This window comes from Cavia porcellus, unplaced genomic scaffold (genome assembly GCF_034190915.1).
Source record: "Cavia porcellus strain 051 isolate PalLab524CR breed Dunkin Hartley unplaced genomic scaffold, mCavPor4.1 scaffold_7, whole genome shotgun sequence".
NCBI lineage: Eukaryota > Metazoa > Chordata > Mammalia > Rodentia > Caviidae > Cavia > Cavia porcellus.
Genome location: NW_026947490.1, coordinates 86,611,345 through 86,633,159, shown reverse-complemented (window position 1 = coordinate 86,633,159; position 21,815 = coordinate 86,611,345).

Here is a 21,815-nt window from a genome sequence, read left to right as displayed (position 1 = left end):
GACCCACAAGATTACATCTGTTGCATGAACCCTGCCTCTCAGGCTCTCTCTCACTACTGAAGAGTCTCCACTGGAAGGTTGAAGATTTGATTCTGAGAGAATGAGCAACCTGAAGCCAATATCACAAGGCAATGAAATACCTATGCCCATGCACAAAAAAGTAAGAGACTTGTTTTCCCTTATTATTCAAACCAGGTCATATTTGTTTTTGTCAAGCACAGAAAAGGGAGTCATTTGCCATGTGCTATAAATCAGTAATTCACAAAGAAGTGCAGAGCATTAAAAATGGACTGGGACATTCATACTATCATGAGACACACCACTATAATCACTACAAAAAATAATCTTTATTTTGCTAAGAATTCCCTTCACAGATATTCTTCATACATAGTAATTATTTTCTGATCCTCTTAAATCTTTGCAGCAGAAAGAAACATTTTATCAGTAAAGCCCTATAACCACTGGAATCCCTTCTCCAGACAGAAAAGATACACAAAATTATCTGTATATTAGACACAATCATTCCAATATTCTGCAGCCTGTCCTACTTAAGAGTACTATGTCACCCTCATGGATTTAAAGCAGTACTTCATATCATGAAAAATCAAAAATGCTCAAATCTTCTTTTAAGTGGAATAATTAATCACAAAATACACAATGTGCTTTGCCTATTTTTCCTGGGCAGTTTCACCTCCCCCATTCTACTTGAGTGAAGGCCCTAGGAACTGAATCTAGTGATTTTCATGCTCTAGTCACCTTATTGAACAATTTCTGTATGCTCACACAAATATGCATGTAGTCCATACTCTAATAAAGTCCTAGATACCTTAGAAACTCCTCTCCCTTTAAAGAGATGAAACTCCTGAAAATACGAATCCTTCTGATGATAAATAACACCACTCAATTGAAATTATAAACCTTAAGCTGTGTTACAGAGATGACATTAAAAGATATATTACAGAAACACTTGTAGTGTCTAACTATAAACTTAACGTCAGCCTCTCAGCTCAGTTTCCACTAATTTAAAATTTCCATTTTATCCGCTTGTCTGGGGTATATAGGTCAAACAGTATGACCATATGGGGCCACATCAGTACAACAATAATAAAAAAAATCCAGGGAAACATAGACACAAAATACCCAGAGTAGTGTTCACATTTCCAAACAGGATTTCAATGCTCTCCTGATAGATTTGCTCAAGAGAAACAGGTGAATACAGCTATCTAAACTGGAAACAACTGTGTAAGTGAGGCTGCTGTTCTACAGGGTACAAAATTGAAGGCTGGAAGAAATAACGCAAAAGAGATATTTGAGTTTCATAAGAAAAATGACTTGATAAAACTAAAACTAAGGGACAACAAAATGAATTGAACATGCACAAAAAACAAACCAGTTATTGCAGACACTATCATTAAGCATTAGATTTTTTTTCAACCTGCTGAATACAAATGCTTTGATATGTATTTCAGATATAACAGAAAGAGAAATTCATAATACAACACTAAATGACATGTAGCTCACTGAATGCAGCACACTGTGAATCACTGTTTGTTCACCCATGGTGTCCTTTTTCAGAGACCAGAGACTCATCTCTGTATCCTCCATCGTGAGCATATAAACTTCACATTGAGCCATGTATCGCTAGTACAAACTATGTGTCAACTTAAATATTCAATATAAGTGTACACTCAAACATTTTCTCCGCATTATCCAAGGGCCCCATGGACTTTAGAAAAGATAATTTGAGATGGGCATAAACTTTCAATATGCATCTCATATTGAAAAAGTTCAGTAATCTAGGGTGGCCTTGATTTTTAAGCACTCCTAACTTTCTGAGGAGGCTGGAATTAGATTTGTGCATCACCATGACTCAGTGTTGTTTATTTTACCCCAACAGTGAATTCTTGGTGAAATTGGGTGACATGAAAAAAAAAAAAAAAAAAAACACTGATCCAGGCATGGCAGTGCATGCCTGAGTCCGTAGCATTACAATGGATGATGTATGAGGCTCTGAGCAGTAAGGACCATGTGAACTAAAGAAGGAGACCCAATTCCCTCCAGCAAAGCAGAGGCATAACCATCACCATCAAAGCAGAATATTTCTGTCATCCCCTCACGGGCAGTTGAGCTAGTTAGAAATATTACATCCATCAGAAATGGCTAGGCTCTGGAAGGGCCCCCACAGAGGACGAGATATCTGGTGACTTTGGAAGAGACACACACACCACATGCTGTGCACCAGATCTCAAGATACATGACAAAGAAATACAATCACACCCTTAAGTATAATTCTTAGGGGTTAGGGATGCATCACCTTGAGAAGACAGGAGTTGCCATTTTAACCACCTACAGAAAAAGTGACTGATCCATAAAGAATGCTAGCTTGCTATGTGATTCAATTCCCCGTTTGTCTCTGATATAGTCAATTTTACCTGAGGAGGGAAACTGATTGTTTGACCATAGCTCTTTCCCACCTCATGCCTGCCTGTCTTGTGAATTATTGATCAGCCTTTAGACTTGCCTCATCTCATTGTTTTAGATTATAAAAATTCCTAGAAAATGCAGAGTGTTTGGCAATCCACATGGGACCCCTTCTATCTCTCTCACAGAACCATTCTTTCACTCAATAAATACTTCTTCTCTTAACCTTGGTTGTACCTAAAATTCATTCTTAAATTTAAAAGAACATGAATTTCTGCTGGACATATAAGGGTAGACAATTTCATTCCCATATATCAAACTCAGCAGTCAAAGTGCTGGCAAAGACACACCTCTTCTTGTGACCATGTGCAAAGTAGTAAGACATCATCTCTAAATGCCAAAAAAAATTTTATTAATTAAATCTTTTTTCAAAATTTGCAGGATGTTAATAAGGGCCAGGTTTCTATGGTCAGTCACTGGACAAGAAGAAACAACAAATGTATCTTAAAATCTTTGGTGTCCAAAAGAAACTCCTTCCCATGTTATTTTAGTTGTGATGCCCAACATATTTCAAAACCTTCAATACCAGGGTTCTAAGTACCTATCTTACCTCATACATGATTAGGAGAGCTGATCAGTACACATAGAAAAAGTTTTTATCCATGACTAAGTTTCCCTCCTTTCTATAGGCCTGTGAGCTTTTTCCTACTCTCAGACCTACCACACAGACAATCCTCCAGTGCTGTCACAGTAGGTCAAGCTCACCTCAGAAGTCCTTTACTATGCTGCCTGCTGATTGGGCCTCCCTCCTCATGCCCCTGCTCTCTCATTTCCTTTCCATCATGTTGGCACATATTATTAAAACTTTTTTCCTTATTCTTTAATACTCATGCATATCCTGACCATGTGAAGATACCTCTACTTCAGTAAAACAGTCCATCTCATTGTTCAAATTTCTTTTTGAGACAAGGACTCATGATGTAATTCAGGATGTCATGTCCTGGAACTCACTTCATGCCCCAAGCTTGTCTTAAACTTGCAAGGATCCTCCTGTATCAGCCTTCTGAGTGCTAGGATTAAAGCCATGTGCCACCACACCCCACTCACTGCTTCAAATTTCAGGTCAAACTAAAGCACAACCCAAATGTAACAAATTTTTGCATTTATGAAACCTACTTCCATTTCCACTCTCATTTTATCAGATCTCTACATCCCTGTAGACACCAGTTTGCTGTATTTCTCAGTGTGGAATTAGCACGCAGCACCTACAGGAAGTTGTTCTCAGCAAGAAATTTCCACTCAGGAACTAATGCATCACCATCCCCCAAATACCTCAAAACATTCTAAACTTTAAGAAAACCATTGCTTCAGTAGTTCAATTGTAAAAAAGTATTTATCTACTTAGCTTATAAATAAGGCACTGGCTAAGGAAATGGCCTGAGGTAAAGTTGCAAAAGTAGTGGCTGGGATAAGAATTAAAATCAGAATAGACCATGACCTAAGACTTTGAACTTCACAATAAATTGCAGATTCTAGTCTACCAGAGTGACTTGCAGGTGGAATTACTAAACTCCTGGGGTAACAGAAATGTAAACACAAACATCCAGTTTATCTCTAAAACCTGTTTCCTATAGACCCCACAGGCTGAAGAAAAGGGTTGGAGAACCTCAGCTCAAAGTATTTCTTTTTCTCGGTGCAGTGACTCTGGTCTGTAATATCCTCACACTGGAGACAGATGGAAGAGGATAACCTGGATCTCATGGGCTGGCCAGACTACAGAGATACACTCTGTATCCAAACCATAATAATAAAACATAAAAGAAAAACGAAAAGGAAACAAAGATGGAGATCTATTTTAAATCCATAGAGCCAGGTGTACCCTCATGGCTATCTATCCATGTACGAAACATTCCCAAAGTCAAGCAGCTTTCTCATTTTTATTTTGGTTCCATAACTCATAAAACACAGTGCCATGAGATTATGAGTTCTGTTCATGCCATAACATCACTGCGAGTAGAAGTCTCACATAAGGAATTCAATTGATAGTTTTTTCTCATTTTGAGGCCAGAATTCATGTTTTCCTCCAAAGAACTGTACTCCTTAAACACAGCTGTGCCTGGGGCTGTGCAAAGACACTCTGGATATACAGGGGTTCTGGCCAATACCATCCAGACTGGCCAAAATTCCATCCCATTCCCAGCTGCAGTACCATCAAGTTACCATTGTTATGCTTGAGGATTTCCAAGGATCCTTTCCAGTCCTCAGTAAGAAGAAGTCACAGAAACTTGACATGAGCTCAGCTCCAGGCACTCAGCACTGAACTCCGAGTGAGCACTTCTACAAGAGGGATGGGAAGACCCTCCTCCCCTGGCCCACCTGATTGGCCCTCCTACCTTCACCCACCTTTATCAATAATTGGCTCCTGGGCCCATCTCTCTTCTATGATGTCACCCTCACCTGCCAGGATTCATAGTTTACTCTTGGCTTTTCAGTGCTGTCCTTGGTTTCTTTAAAGGTTTAGTGCCCTCTCCTGAAGCTGGGTCCCAAATATAACCAGGTGAATGTCCTGTGGAAGAACAAATCCCTTGAGGACAGAAAAGTTTATTTGTCAAGCTCAGGCTGGGACAACTTGGCACAGGTAGGGGCTGCTGTCAGGAATAAGGCCATAAGCTTTATTGCCCAGAAGTTCACAGGGTCTCTCTCAGTCTGCTCATTTGCATTAAACTAATTTTTAGGCCATCTACCAAGAGAAGTCCATTACAGCATGAATGAAGAAACTACACATTAACAGTAAGAGATTTCTGAGAAAAAGTAAAGATAAAGGAAAATCAAACAGTCCAACTGCTTCAGAAAAGCTTTACACTCTATTCAGTGTCATAAATCATACCTAAGTTTTGAAGATAATCCTTGCCAAGCATAAGCTTCACTATTACTGCTGAAAAAGAGTACTGCACTTGATCCACTAAATCACTTCCTGATATTGAGTGTGGGATAAAAAAAACACTTTAGATTGTGTTATGGATTAAGAACTGGTGGTCAACTTAACACCAGATGGATTACATCAGCATGACATTGATTGAAGATGCTCCACCTGAGGAAAGTTGCAGGATAAATAAGTGGAGGAGAAGCGGTGCTGAAGCATTAGGGCATTACTGCATTGAGGTATAGTGGGTTCTCCTACGAGTTGCTGTTTGAACTGTTGGTTCTCCTGGAGAAGCTTTGGTCCTCACACCCATCATTGCTTCCTGGATCCAGAGGGGAAGACATGTGATGCTCAGACTCTAGGATTAAATCATCATGCTCCTTCCTAGCACGTACCCGACTGTGCTTGTTTGGAGGAGCTCAGGGCCTCCGTGTTGCTGAGGATGGCTTTTGTGCCTTTCAAGACAGACCTGGTCTTTTTTGTGAGTGTGACTTCTTGGCTCCAGTGCAGAACCCTCATCCCACCAGCACAGCTCCTTCATTCTACTGGCATGGACATCCTGGCTTCCACCGCTGACCCTTGGGTTTTACTGGCATAGATCCATAAAAGAGACTGGCGTGAGTCTTTCTTGTGGGCGCTGGACCTCCAGTTGGACTTGTCAGAGGCATTGTCCTGAGTTTTGGGTTTATATCTGGACTCGTGTAGGACATTACTGTGGGATTTAGGCCCTTGACTAAATATTCTATGTCTTTGGTGTTGTGGATAGGTTTCCTGCATTTTCCTGTGTTAACTCCCCATGACCATTATAAAAATATTATAAACTCCATGTCCTGATTCTAATTGTTCTCAGTGTATAAACCCTAACTACAACAGACTGTAAGTGGAAACATTTTTGGCAAGTACGTATATATTTTACTCTAGAATCATTGTATTTTTGTATTAACCTGTTGCCTAATTGTTGACTTCAATTCATGTGTAAGATTGCTTTTAGACAATCTATATATTTAAGATCTAAAATATGGAAAGTATAAAAAAAAAACCTAATGAAGCTGAAGTAGGAATTTCATGTAGGAAATGGTACCTGAGTTGGGATCATAGAGCCTGGCACAAGTTCCAGGGAAAGTTTTTTTTTTTTTTTTGGCTCTTTAATCAATGCTGCCAGGAACATAGGCCCTCAATTATGCAGCCACTACATTCTCACAGGTAGCTGCCTGACTGTCATTTATCTTCCTTCTTCCAAACTAAGTTTTTTTTTTCCATTTCAATCTTGCTGTCTTTAAGCCCTTATTTTTATGACTGTTACCTTCCCTTATTTACTATAGTGCAGTAGTAGGGTGTGCACACCCTTCTGTGGCTAGGTAAGATAGAAAACCAATTCTCTTCTTTTCCATGGATTCCACTTATTGAACAGCAAAAAATTATTTTCTTTTCTTGTTTACTTTTTAGTAAAAGAAGAAAAATATCTCTCCTAAGTTTCTGGTTTTGTCCACAGCTACATATCTTGTCATTGTGAATCCCTGAGCTCAGGTTGTACCGAATTAACAGGTTCAATAATTTTCTCCATAATGATTACTGTTTGGCTATTGCTAATAGCCTTGCTATCCACTAATAACAATGCCTCTTGAATAATAGACTTTTCATAAGTGTGCTGATGGAGTTTTTAATTACCAATCATGTATCTAACTAGATTTAGTATAATGCGTTTATCTGACATCAACTGTATAAAATTCTGTTTCTAAGCATCAAGCTTCTGATGTACTTGAGGCCCTAATTCACTCCTTAGAAAAATCTGGAAACCTGACACTAGCAGGTTCCATATGAAATTCCTGCAGATGTCTGTGACAACCTTCACAGGTCAGAGGTACTTTATTGGTCATAATATTAAATAAAATGTTATTCATGAATTTTGGATTCCTGAGTGTTTTTGTACTTACAAGAAGAGATGGTAACTGATTTTTTATCATTCTGCATTCGTGTTAATGAACTTTCTATCACTGTGATAAAGTGCCTGAAAAATCCTGATATTAGATTTGGAAATTTACTCAAGGTGTATTTTATCTGATACTTTCTGAAGATCAGCCCATGGGGCAAATGTGAGATAGAACACAGGAGCTAGGTCATGTTGGTAAACATGCAGAGTAAGAGATGATGTAGCTACATCAAAGTAGGCAGGGTCCAAGGGCACTATGTGCATGTGTGTGTATCTGTGTGTGTGTGTGTGTGTGTGTGTGTGTATGTCTATGTTTCTGTTTCTCTCTGTTTGTGTCTATGTCTGTGTCTCTGTCTATGTGTCTGGGAGCAAGGATTCAACAATCCCAGTGAGAGTACCTGTTCTTTCTCTGCACAGCTATGACCTGTGTCACTGTAAAGCTCAGCCCCTCAGTACACTAAAGCTCAGTTTTCTGTCTCCACATGGTTGTTGTATCTTAGTGAACACAGATCTCACTCCCTGTGTCTCTCACACAGTGAGGCTCATCAGCGTCCTCATGGTCACACAAGGAGCCTGCTACAAAACAGGCTTTTGGAGTGGTCTCTGGAGTTGAATGCATTATACTGAATTAAATCCTGTAGTAAGCATAACATCCAGCATCAGTGTGAACAAATAATTCCAACCCTACAAATTGCTAAGGAGTAACAAATAGGAGACAACTTATGGTGATAAGTGACAATGTTATATAAAAATAGAAAACAAAATTATTGACTAGAGACACTCTATACTGCTTCCTTCCATCCAAGTTGAGCACTCCAAGATGAGATAATTGACATGTCCTACATCCAGCTGAGATAAGAGTGTCCAGCTCCATCATGATATATCCTTTCACTGTCGCCTAAGCACTCATATTCCCCAGGAAATCACCAGGATTGGCATTTGAGGATTTAGTGAAGGCCCTTAGTCCACTGGCAGTGTCTCCCTGTGAAGGAAGTGGCACCTGCAGGGGGCTTACACCTGTCTTTGCTGACATTCTCCCTGTGTTCATTGTCCCTGGACAGGAGTCTCTGATCTGGAACACAAGGCTGACAGAATCAAAAGGTACTTTTTCAGGTCCCTGATGCTTCTTTGGCTCTGAGCCCTCCTGTTTCACATCCAGTATTCTCAAGGCCTTCCTTCATTGTACTGCAGTACCTTCCATGTGGGAATTCAAAATTTGGTGTGTAAAGTTGTAAAGGGCCTTTAAATTCCAACCCAGATTTCCTACAGTCTGCACTTGGGGCCTGAAGATGTATCATCCATCTATGCAGAAAATAACTCCTCTGGCCCAGAAAACTGCTGGTGTTGGCAAAGGAAAACAAGGATATCTGTGGATGAAGGAGTGCCTTATTCCTGCAGATTGTCATTACTGGGGCTCCCTGTAGAAGAAAGATAACTAAAAGATTGCAGTCTTTACAAGTTTTTAATTTTAAATCATGCAAGGATCCAAGTCCTGTAGGAACATGTCCCTTATTTGGAAAGTTTCCCTTTACTGAAGTGCAGGGAGGTGACCTGTTAAATTCCCTTCTGCTCTCCATATCACAGGAAGGGACCTGTATTGATCTTATGCATGTATTAGCACTTCTGATACAAATGGAAAAAGGTGACTGAGTATCAACACATTTGTCCATTGACCCTGGTAGTGTGGTTTCAGGGTCAACAATTGGAAGCAACACTTGCCTGATCAGAAAGTTCATCTCCATCTATGAGACATATTCTACAGGACACATTCTAGCCAGGAAGGACACAATGCTGGTGTGGTGGTTTCCAGATACTAAGCTTTTCCATTCATGACCTGAGAAACCAGGATAGACATGAACACAAACATCCTTGAGTCTGTGTTGTGTGACTACTTGGATGAAGGAAAATGTCTGTCCGGTGTGTCCTTCTGGGTCTGTATCTTCAGCTGCATCTCATGGCACTCCTGGATGTCCCAGCTGCCCATGTGAGATAATCATTGCTGTGATGATCAAGGGGAGAGGGAAACATGCACTTGAGGTCTTGGGGGCTTTCAGCATTGTATGGAGTTTGTGGAGGCAGATGCTATTCAAAGTTGCCCTTTTTTTCTCTTCTGTCTCCTCTGCCTTCTGCAGCTTCACTGAGTTTTCTCAGGTGAACCTGGGTCCTGCAGCTCCCTCAGCTCCAGTTCTCTCTCATCAAATGGTGTACCTGATACTGTGGGATTCTGTGATCCCTAAGATTTTCTATCATATGACATCCTAAATAAAAGTCTTGTGATACAGATCATTATCACCTGACAACTGTAACTTTTGGTGGGACTGCCCTTTTTCTTTGGTTTATTTCACCTATGAATTGTTTTAATTGTTCAGAATCATATTTGAACTCTGGCTGGTTGTTCTGTACTTGTAATATGTTATATCCACATAGCATCCATTTCTGAAAATGTCCTTTGAGAGTGCCTTCCATCTGCACCAAGTTCTATGTCCATTTCCCAAAAATCAGTCCTCTCTTCCCCATATCAGGGACCTGGGTGATTTTTGTTAATATTATGCTTGAGATTATGAGAGCTGCTACAGGTAACATTTGGTTTCTGTGACACCTAGTACCTTGATGTTAACTCCTCATGGTCCTCTCCTGTCCTCCAGTCATCCAGCATCTTGCCATCAGTGCTCCCTCCACTCTGCGCCTGAGGCACTTGCTGTACCAGGAAGCTGGCCTTGCCTGGGATCTGGATATTCTGTCTCTCTAAGTTAATTGGTGTTCATTTGGTCTGCAATTTTATTTCTTTCATTGGTGAATCAAAAGAGAGTGATGTTTATTTTATCCAGATCTTTGTAGATTTGAATATGTGAGAAATGATTTTCTGTTTCTTTACAAGTTGGAGCAAATCTAGGTACAACTTCAGTAGCAAAATTTGAACTCTTGTTTGAATCAGGGTTCTAAGATCAATAATTGAAAATGTCATTTGCACATCAATGACTGAAAATTCAATAACAGAGAAATAAAAAGAAGGAAATTCATGAAAAGTTTTAGACATTTCAGGGATCTGTTGTTAGCTGGAATTAAGAAGATCCATCAGAGGGGATCTGGCTAAATCTCAGGTGATGATGTTACTGGAAATACAGGTATGTTTGAATATTTTAGGAAAAGTTAAATATATATGACTTATAAATACAGAATTAATTGAGGCAACCTGACTTAAAGTAAAGGAAATGCATGAAGACAGAACTATGAGAATATGTTTAAAAATATTGAATATTATGATACTAAAGTATTTAATATTATATATGAAAGACACAAAGAGAAACAGAGACAGAGGGAAAGACACACAGACACAGAGAGTGAGAAAGAGAGAGACAGAGAGAGAGAGAGAGAGAGAGAGAGAGAGAGAGAGAAACAATGGCTACATTGTATTGTGCTGTATTAATGAATCCCTAGTTTCTAATGTTTAAAAGGAAAAAAACATGCCAAAGTCCTGCTCAATGCACTGTCATAGGAAGAGAACTCTAAAGCCCCTGGCTTGTACCCTGAGTCTAGCTAGACTGCCTTATTTCCTTCCTCCCTCAGGTCTTTGCTTCTGGGACTGAAGCTGGGGATTAGGAATTCTGAGGGGGCCAAGGAGAATAGAGGTCTGTGAGTTCTCAGAACTTAGAAATAGGAACTTGATGCAATTAATTTACTAAAATGAAGCATTTATTCTTGAGTGACAAAAGTCATTGTCATCCAGAAAAGATAGTACATTCATTTTAGATGATGATTAATTGCCATATTGAAGAAAGCAATTGTACGGATGAATCCAGAGTGAAGCTGCTAGGTTGGTGAGGAGAAATTTGTTTGCCATCAAAATTAAAGAGACCACAGCAACAACTATTAAGACAATAAGATTCATGTGACGCCCATTCTGGTTGATTATTATCTTATTTTGAAGTCCTCTAATGTCTCCAAAGTTTTGGTTTTATTGGTCTTATTCTTTACTGTTTTGTTCAATTTTATTGTAACTGATAATACAGGCAATTCTTTTTAAGATAACCAGAGGCATTATGGTAACCATTGTTGATCACCTTGTATCTTGTTTTTACATTATGTATTATGTCCATCCTTTTGATTTGAGTGACTCTGTCCTGGTATGTCACATTTGGTTTTACTTTCTTCAAAAAAAAAACAAAAGTAATAAGAACTGTGGGAGTAATAAAACCCCCAAAGTGTAATTGTCATTGTACAAAAGAGAGGAAAAGAAAGTCCTTTAAAAGATATAACTGTATATATATATATATATATATATATATATATATATATATATATTTAAGTGTATAGGATAGATAACCATATTACTGAGTTTTGTTGGATCATTGAACAAAACTTTGCAGTCTCACTGTTTGAAAGTCCCGTCTATATGCATTGATTTTGTAACTTCAACAACTATTTCTAAGGTGACAAAATGTAATTAACTAGTGATTTCCTACTGTTTATTTTTTCTGAAATTCTGTATAACTTGTACCCTTTTTCTGTTTTTTTTCTTTTTTCTCCTTAAATAAAATTTGAAAAAAAAGAGACCACCATAGGAAACAAGAGTAGCAAAATCTGAGCAGTGATTCCTGTCAATACCTACATGGCAGACTTGGAAGGATGTAGAGACACAGAGCTGGAAATGCTTGAGCAGCAAGTGTCATGTCACACTTCATAAAGACATACTTAACAACACTGCATATGTACATGAAATTTTTTTTTTAATTTTGGTGATCAGGAGAAACTCCTGCCAGTTAAAATCACCCCAGGTTTATGTCTGGGTTTACACTGAAATCTTCTGAGTGTCTTGCTCAGTAAAATGTGATCATGTCCTTGGAGGTCATGGAGTTCTGTTGCATGGTAAAGTGGTTCTTATTTGTGGCACCAGTGAGGGAGATGCAGACTTGAAAATCCAGGTTGTAGATTGTGCTAACAAGTACCTCATCCATTGTAAATCTTTCCCAGGAGGCTGGTGGCTCCAGCTCAAGTAGTAACCGGAGACAGAGCTCCTTATGACAGGGCGGGTGTAGGACAGAAGCTCTTCTCATTCAATAGGCTTGATCCTGACTGCCCAAGTGTCAGATCTCGCAGCACACATGAGAACAAGGGGAGTCATGAAGAATTTTCCATTCCCACAGCCAGAACCCTTAAATATCTAGAGACCTCAGGACTAACCTAAGGTCCGTATTGTTTGCATGTTGCCTGCAGGATGAGGACCTTCCCAATAGCCAAGCTGCTGACAGGAATTTAATCTGCTATCCCCTAGCCTAATTTGCACATATGTGTTGAAGGACAATATATAGGATACTGAGCCAGCATGACTTTCAATGTATCCAAGATCAGGCATTATTGTGTATGAGAGCTGCCCAGCCTGGCATTGACCATGAGAGATTTATCCATGCCTAAGCTGTACTGCGTTCTGTGGCTTTCCTGTGTGGTTGATGCAGTTGTTGGGCCTGGAAAGGAAATGTTGAAGCTTTTCCTGTTGTCTTCCATTTTTGAAGAAAAGCCAATGTCAAACCAAGTAGAAGGCTCTTTGCACTGAGAAATCAAGTAGGCTACTTTAGTGATCTCAGCACCTTTGGGCTGGGGGATGACAGCATCTAAATCACCAGTGAGCAACCCTAGTTTGAGTTCAGTTTAAATAGTTTTTGAGCAGAAATGCAAGGCAGATGGCAGGTTATTGGTTCCCTGAATCTAATTAAGTTACATATTGTCAGGCTACTTAAGTCTAAATAGATTTACTTAAAAGCCATCATTTAATGTCATGTAGGAACATGATGGGGACAAGGAGAGGGGACTTGAGTGGAGAAAGCAAAATTAAAAGTATTCTTGATTTTATCACTTTGTTCAAATCAAAGACCTTGAAACAAGTTGGAAACAGGATATATGTTTTTTTAGTAAGAGAATTACAAGCTAGGAATAGTCTGCCTGATCAGTGTATGATCAGAAGAAAGCATCTGAGCAGTCAAAGCTAACTGAATGTAGCAGGCTGCTTATATGAAAAGCACCAGGAGGTTAGGCCGAGGCCACTATTTGAATTTTCACTTGCTGTCATGTCTTTCAGTTTGTTGTGCTAACTGTGCCTTTACTGTTTTATAACAATGCCCTTACACCATGAAACCATCAGGCTGTGCTCCACAGAACACTCCATGCAGGTGCTTTACTTGAGGAGATGCACAATGTGCTTTTTCCATCCATCTGGGACTGTAATGGTCTAACTCCATCAGATATGAGTCTTTCAGAATTCACATTGGTTTCCTCTCCAACATCTCCCTCACTCATGTTACATCATTATCATGTGTGCTTCACATAATTTGATTAGCTTTTCTATATTTGTATTGCCTTTTTTAGAATTATTGATGACTAAATTTAACAGGTCCAATGTTTTATTTCTTATTCTGTGCCTGTACCAGTTTTTAGATTGAAAGGTTTTGTTATCCCTCTCAAGCCACATTGAATGATTCACTCTGAGGTTTTTGGTTTCTTCACCATCAGTGCTACATGGATGAGTTTTGGGAGAGTTGGGATTCCTGGGAAGATTTCTGTTGGATTGCCTTCTTGTGTTTCTCTTTGTGTTTTTGTTTGTTTTGTTTTGTGTTGAGAGTAGTTAGTTTATTGCAGTGGAGTTCTTATTTTAGAGATATCTCTGGTTAATTTCTGTTTTTCAGTGATGTTCCCTGGGAGTGGTTAACCAGCAACCTTTGCCTCTGTCCCAAGATTCAGTCACCTCTGTTTAATTGATATGTGATGTGGTAGCATGATGGGCCCATACATAGTTCTCCTGGAATAGTCCATAATATTTGTAATAACACCAGGTTAACATAGATGTTTGCATGTCAAAGAAAGTCAATTAATAGCAATATTATGTTACTTTGGAAAAATAATTAAATCGGTATCCACTGTGTCATTAAATGCAAAATGAATATCAAACCTAAGTACCATTAAAGTACTACACTTATTGACAGAAAAAAGATCTATTTTTATGGCATGAACACTAAGACAAACAAAATATTCACCTGCTATTAACCTAATGTAAATATCTACTAAATGGAACATATTTGCCTCTAAAAAATAGAACACCATTCAATGGCAATACTGTAATGTACACTAGTTATGTAAATATTAATAAAGCTTAATACCTACACTAGTCAAGACAGAGGTGCATAAGAGCAGAGAATGGAAAAAGCAATTAACAAATTTTAAAAAATGGGATATGAGAAATAGTAGTATTTGAAAATGTAAATACAGGCAGGTGCTGGGGTCTTGAAAACCTGATCATGGCTTGATTCACCCTCTCATGGCAGAGTGGATTAGTAGCTTGTTGATGAGGGGCTAATTACTTGGCCAATTATTGTCTCACATAGGATGTCACTGATTTGGGTAGACCCAGTGTGAAGTGCTCTCTTTAAACCACAACAGAAGGTTATGTCAAGCATTTGGGTCACTATAAAAAAGGTTGACTGTGAACCCTCATCGTTCAGAACTTATTCAATCTGCTCCATCCATTCTGTTCCAGCGATAGAAAATGGACTCAGATACCTATCCAGCACCATGAGTTGGAGGACATTTTGCCCATAAAACTGAGAAGGTGATGACCCATACTTTTACTACACCTCTTAGTGTGGACAAAAACAAATTGAGGGAAGGTATAATTATTATCAACCACCATTTCCCCACAATTACAGCCACTGGTTACCTAATGAGTTTTGGATGAAGAAAAGATATTAATGAGTTGGCCCACTGTGTCACAGGAAAAAGAATTTAGAGACATATCTTAGGAATGCTCTCAAATGTTTTGGCCAAAATATATAATCTTTGCCACATGAAGATAATTTTCCCTCTATGAAGAATAGTTATTCAGGTATAATTTTCTCAAATCTTTTAGAGAGTGTGAATAATTAATTATAATTATTTCAAATTACTTCTCTTTGTCACTATGATTATCATGTATCGGTTTTATGCACATCAGGAATTTGTCCTTATACTCTTGCAAATTTTATATCACTAGCATGGCACTTACACATTTTCCCTTCCTGAACATTTTCCCCCTTCTAAGTGTTACAATTAATTCTTTTCTGGAAAAATGGATTTCTTAGGAAGTGTCCTGCTTACTTGAGGACACACGCTAAAGCACTGGGTGAATTGCTCCACATATTTCAACCAGCAAAGGATCCTGCAGTGAGCCCCACAGAGACACAATTGTTAAGAATATTTTTTTTATTTAAGGAGAGAAGAAAAAAAAAGGACATAAAAATTTAGTAAAAGGGTACAAATAATACAGTATTTCAAGAAAAAATATATATAGTATAAAATCACCAGGTAATAGATTACATTTATCTTCCGAGAAATAGTTGTCCATATCAATAAATTAAAGCATATGAAGTGGACAAATGTCCACTTGAAATAGTGAAATTGGAGACAGTTTCATTCAATGATCCAACAAAAGCTCAATTATATGATTTTCCATCCTACACACTCGAACATACCTGCAGTTATAACCCTTAGTCCACCTTACTTTTTTACAATAACAATTAGACTTTTAGGGTTTTATTACCCTCACAGTTCTTATTATTTTTTGAAGAGAATAAAACCAAATGTGACTAAACAAAACAGAGTCAGCTGGAACAGAAGGGTGGGCATAGCACATGATGCAAAAATAGAATACCAGGTGATCAAAAGTGGTTACCATTGTGCCTCTTGCTATTTTTAAATTGAGTTGTCTATGTCATCAGGTATAATAGAATTCATCAAAAGAGTACAGAAGAAAACCAATAAAACCTACAGGCAGTCACAAGTTCGATCCCCAATTTAAAAAAAAAAGAGTAAAAAACTATACCCAGACATATTATAATCACCATTCCAGAAATCCAACATAAGAATAGAATATTAAAAACTGTCAGAAAAGACAGACCAACTATAAAGTTAGACCTATCAGAATCACAGGAGAGTTCTCAGCACAAACCGTAAAGTCAAGAAGAGCATGGAGTAAAGTATTTCAGATTCTAAAGCAAAATGATTTCTGACCTAGACTGATGTACCCTGCAAAACTGTCCTTCAAAACTGATGGAGAAATAAGATACTTCCATGACAAAGAATAGCTGAAGAACTTCATGATCACCAAGCCAACCCTGCAAAGAATACTGAAAGACAATTTAGATACTCTTAGGAAAAAACCACTAAGCAAAGCAGACAATTAAACAGAACAGAAAGATAGAGATTCAACAGCAGAAAGATAACATATCAACAATAAACCAACATATAACAGTTATAATCATTAATGTAAATGAACTCAATGCAACAATTAAAAGAAACAGACTTGCATAATGGATCAAGAAACAATATCCAACCATATGCTGTCTACAAGAAACCCATCTAATCCAAAAGGATACTCACAGACTAAAAGTCAAAGAATGGAAAACAATACTTCATCCAACAGGAATCCAAAAAAGTGGGATTAGCTATTTTGTTTGCAGACAATGTGAACTTCAAACCAATAATGATCAGAAGAGATAATAAAAGGTCACTACACACTGGTTAGGGGAAAACTTCAAGAGGAAGAGATTACAATCTTAAATATATATGCACCAAATTCCAGGACAGCGAGTTACATAAATCAATTATTAACAGAAATGAAAAACAAAATCAGCAGTAACACAATTATAACAGGAGACCTTAACACACTGTTTACACCAAGGGACAGATCAACCAGACAGAAAATCAACAAAGAAATAACAGAACTAAATCACACATATGAACAAATGGGCTTGATAGGTATATACAGAGTGTTCCATCCCACAATATCAGAATACACATTCTTCTCAGAAGTACATGGAACATTATCTAAAATAGATCATATATTAGACCAGAGAACATAGTTAAATTAATGCAAAAGAGTTGAAATTATCCCATGCATGTTATCAGATCTTAGCGCCATGAAATTAGAAATTAATGATAAAATATACTTAAAACATCCCACAAGCACATGGAAATTGAATACCACACTCCTGAGTAATGAAAGGGTCACAGGGAAAGTTAAAGAAGAAATTAAGAAATACCTACAAGCAAAGGAAAATGCAACTTACCAGAATGAGTGGTATTCAATGAAAACTGTCCTCAGAGGAAAATTTATTGAAATGAGTTCCCATATCAGGAAAACAACGAAAAAAATAAATAACCTGATGCTACACCTCAATCATATAGAAAAAGAAGAGCAAGACAAGCCCAAAGCCAAAAGAAGGGAGGAAATTAAAAAATCAGAGCAGAAAATAATGCAATAGAGACTAAGAAAACAATCCAAAGAATCAATGAATCAAAGAGATAGCTCGTTGAAAGAATAAATAAAATTGCTAAGCCCCTAGTCAACCTTATTTTAAAAAGGGAAGAAAAAGCTCAAACTCATGCAATAAGGATTGAAAAACTACAGACTCTCTAGAAATATAGAAGTTCATCAGCACCTATTTTGAAAACTTTTACCCTCATAGGTTTGATAACACAGAAGAAATAGATAGATTCCTAGAAACACATAAAGTACCAAAGGTAGGTCAGGAAGATTTTAAACTGCTGAATAACTCAATTTCTACTAATGAAATTCATAATGGAAATAAGTCCTTACCTACAAAGAAGAGCCCAGGCCCAGGTGCATAATTCTACAAGAAATACAAAGAGGACTTATTGCCAACATTCCTTACAAATTTAAATGAAATCAAAAGGGAATCAATCCTTCATGGAAGCAAAAATTACTCTAGTACCAAAACCTGAGAAAGGATCAACTAAAAAAGAGAACTACAGGACAATCTCCCTAGTGAACACAGATGCAAAAGTCCTCAATAAAATATTGGCAAATTGGATGCAGCAAATCATAAAGAAGACTATACACCATGAAAAAGTAGGATTCATCCCAGGCATGCAGGGATAGTTCAACATAAATCAATACATAATCCACCATATCAATAAAGCCAAAGTTAGAATCACATGATCATTTCTATAGATTCAGAAAAAGCTTTTGATAAGGTCCAACATTCATTTATGATAACCTTACAGAAAATTGAAAGAGATGGTCTTTACCTCAATATAATAAAGACCATCTATGATAAACCAATAGCCAATATCATACTAAATGGCCCAAAACTGAAGATTTTTACCTGAAAATCAGACACAACACAAGGGTGACCTTTATCACTGCTCTTATTTAATATAATACTGGAAACACTAGCCAGATAAATCAGACAACACAGAAATAAAAGGGGTAATGTTAGGAAGAGAAGTTGTTAAATTATCATTATTTGTGGATGACATGATACTCTACATAGAAGACCCCCAAAAATCCATTGAAAGACTCCTAGATATAATAAATAAGTTCAGCAATGTAGCTGGATACAAAATCAATACTTAAAAATCAATAGCATTTCTATATACTGACAACAAAATCATAGAAAGAGACCTAACAGAAGCCACACCCTTCATACTAGCAACTTTAAAAATGAAATATTTAGGAATTATTCTCACGAAGGAAGTGAAAGACCTATGTAGAGAAAATTTTAATACACTGAAAAAAGAAATTGAAGAGTATCTCAGAAAATGAAAAGACATCCCTTGCTCATGAATAGGAAGAATAAATATTGTGAAAATGGCCATTCTCCCAAAACTGCTATACAGATTCAATGCAATCCCTATAAAAATACCATCAACATACCTTATAGATCTAGAGAAATCACTCCTCAAATTCATCTGGAACCAGAAGAGACCTAGAATAACAAAGGCAATTCTTAGCAGCAAAGGCAAGGCAGGAGGCATCACAATCCCTGACTTGAAGTTATACTACAAAGCAACCATAATAAAATTAACATGGTACTGGAACCAAAACAGAGACAAAGACTAATGAAATAGGTTAGAAGATATAACCACAACTACAAACACTCTCAAGCACCTTATTTTTGATAAAGGGGCCAAACATTTTCACTGGAAAAATGACAGTCTCTTTAATAAATGGTGTTGGAAAATCTGGCTCTCCCCATGCCACAAACTCAAACTAGACCCATGCCTATCACCATATACTAAATTAAAATCTAAGTGGATCAAATATCTGAATATTAAAACAGAAACTCTCAATCTATTGGAAGATTAATTGGGTAAAAATCTTGAGGACATATGAGTAGATAGAGAATTCATGAACAGGAACTAAACCGCATGGGAAATACTTCCCAGAATCAATAGCTAGGATCATGGCTTATTAAAAAGTTTCTGAATGTCAGAAGAAATCTCCAGCATACTGAAAAGAAAACCCACAAACTGGAAAAAATGTTAGTGAACTGTCCCTCAGACAAAGGACTTCTCTCTAAAAATTATAAAGGAGTAAAAAATCAGACCCTGAATTAAAAAGATCCAATCCAAAAACGGGCATCTGAGATGAATACACACTTCTCAGATGAAGAAATAGAAAAGCAAATAAATATGTGAAAAAATGTTCCTCATCATTACTAATTAGAGAAATGCAAGTTAAAACCATATTGAGATTCCATCTCACTCCTAAAAGAATTGCCAAGGTTAAGAAAACTACCAGCAATAAATACTGGAGAGGCTGTAGGGAAAGAAGAACTCTCCTGAACTGTTGGTGGGAGTGCTTACTGGTGCAACCATTGTGGGGGTCAGTCTGGAGATTTCTCAAAACCTGGGATTGGAAGTCCCATTTGATCCAGCTATTCCACTTCTAGGCATACTCCTAGAAAACTGAAAACATCATACCACAGTGATATATGTGTACCCATGTTTATAGCAGCACAATTTGTAATAGCCAGATCTTGGAAACAACCTAAGTGTCCATCAACTGAGGAATGGATAAAAAAAAGCTGTGGTATTTTTATAAAATAGAGTACTACTCAGCTATAAAGAATAATCATATTGAGATACTTATAAATCAGCGGGCACAGCTTGACATCATACTCATAAGTGAAATAAATTTAACTCACTTTTATAAATGCTAAGTAGTTTCCCTAGTGTTAGAAATGGTAAGAGTACATAAAAGAATGATTCCCCATTATATTGCTTTGAAGCCTTATAATGTTTTCATTCATTATTTGGATGGTTTTATACTGGATTGTTTGATTTTATTGTCTGTGATGGTATGAACAGTTACTTTGAAGAAAACAAAACAATATAATAGCTAGTGTTGATTTAATATCATCTTGTTTTCAAATCCCATGAAGTTTTGTTCTTCTGTCTCCATCAGTTAATCTTGTTTTAACTTTTTGGAGTTTATTGTATGTGATAGTATAAAAAAAATTTATAGACACACAGATAATATAGAAACCATCATTCATTTTCTGTTAGTTGGTTCTAAATACCCTGTAATACTTTCATTCTCTTGAATCGTTTTACACTGTCATGTTGTGTTTGATGCTGTAATATATGAAGATATACTAAAATATTTCAAGGAATGATACACTGTGGTAGCTACTCTTATGTCGGGTTATCTTGTGGTGAAACACTATGTTCCTTAAATTGTTCTGTTCTGATGTGTGTTACTACATTGTTATGTCCTCTTTTATTTTAATCTCCTTCTTTCTTTTAATTTTTTATTAAAAAAGAAAAGCTTAGAATCTGGAAACAATCACAGCAGCATTGTGTCCTGCCGGGCTAGAATGTGTCCTGTAGAATATAAGTCTCATAGATGGAGATAAACTCTCTCATCTGGGGTGGCCTCCATTTGTTGACCCAGAAACCACACCACCAGGGTCAGTGGAAAAAGGTGGTGATACTCTTTCACCACTTTCCATGTGTAGGAGAAACGCTAATACATTCATAAGATCAATACAGGTCCCTGCCTGTGATAGGGAGAGCAGAAGGGAATTTAACAGGGGACCTGCCCTGCACTTCAGTAAAGGGAAACTTTTCAAAGAATGGAACTGTTAAAGTACTTAGGCCCGTGCATGATTTAAAATTAAAAGATTGTAAAGACTGAAATCCTTTAGTTCTTTCTTCTATAGGGGGCCCTGGCAAGGACAATCTGCAGGAATAAGACACTCCTTTATCCACAGATGTCCTTATTTTCTTTTGGCAACACCAGCAGTTACCTGGGCCAGAGGAGTTATTTTCTGCATAGATGAATGATATATCTTCAGGACCCAGTGCAGACTGTAGGAAATCTGTGTTGGAATTTAAAGGCCTTTACAACTTTACATCCTTGTTTTGAATTCCCACATCAAAGGGACTGCAGTACCATGAAGAAAGGCCTTGAGAATACTGAATGTGAAAAGGATGGCTCAGAGCCAAAGAAGCAACGGGGACCTGTAAAAGTACCTTTTAATTTGGTTATCCTTGTGTCCCAGATGGGAGACACCTGTCCAGGGAAAATGGACACAGGGAGAATATCAGGAAAGGCAGGTGTAAGCCCCCTGCAAGGGCCATTTCCTTCTCAAGCAGACCATGCCATCAGACTAAGGGCCTTCACTAAATTAACATGCCAATCCTGGTGATTGCCTGGGGAATATGAGTAGTTAGTGACAGATAAAGGATATATGAGAATCAGGATGGAGC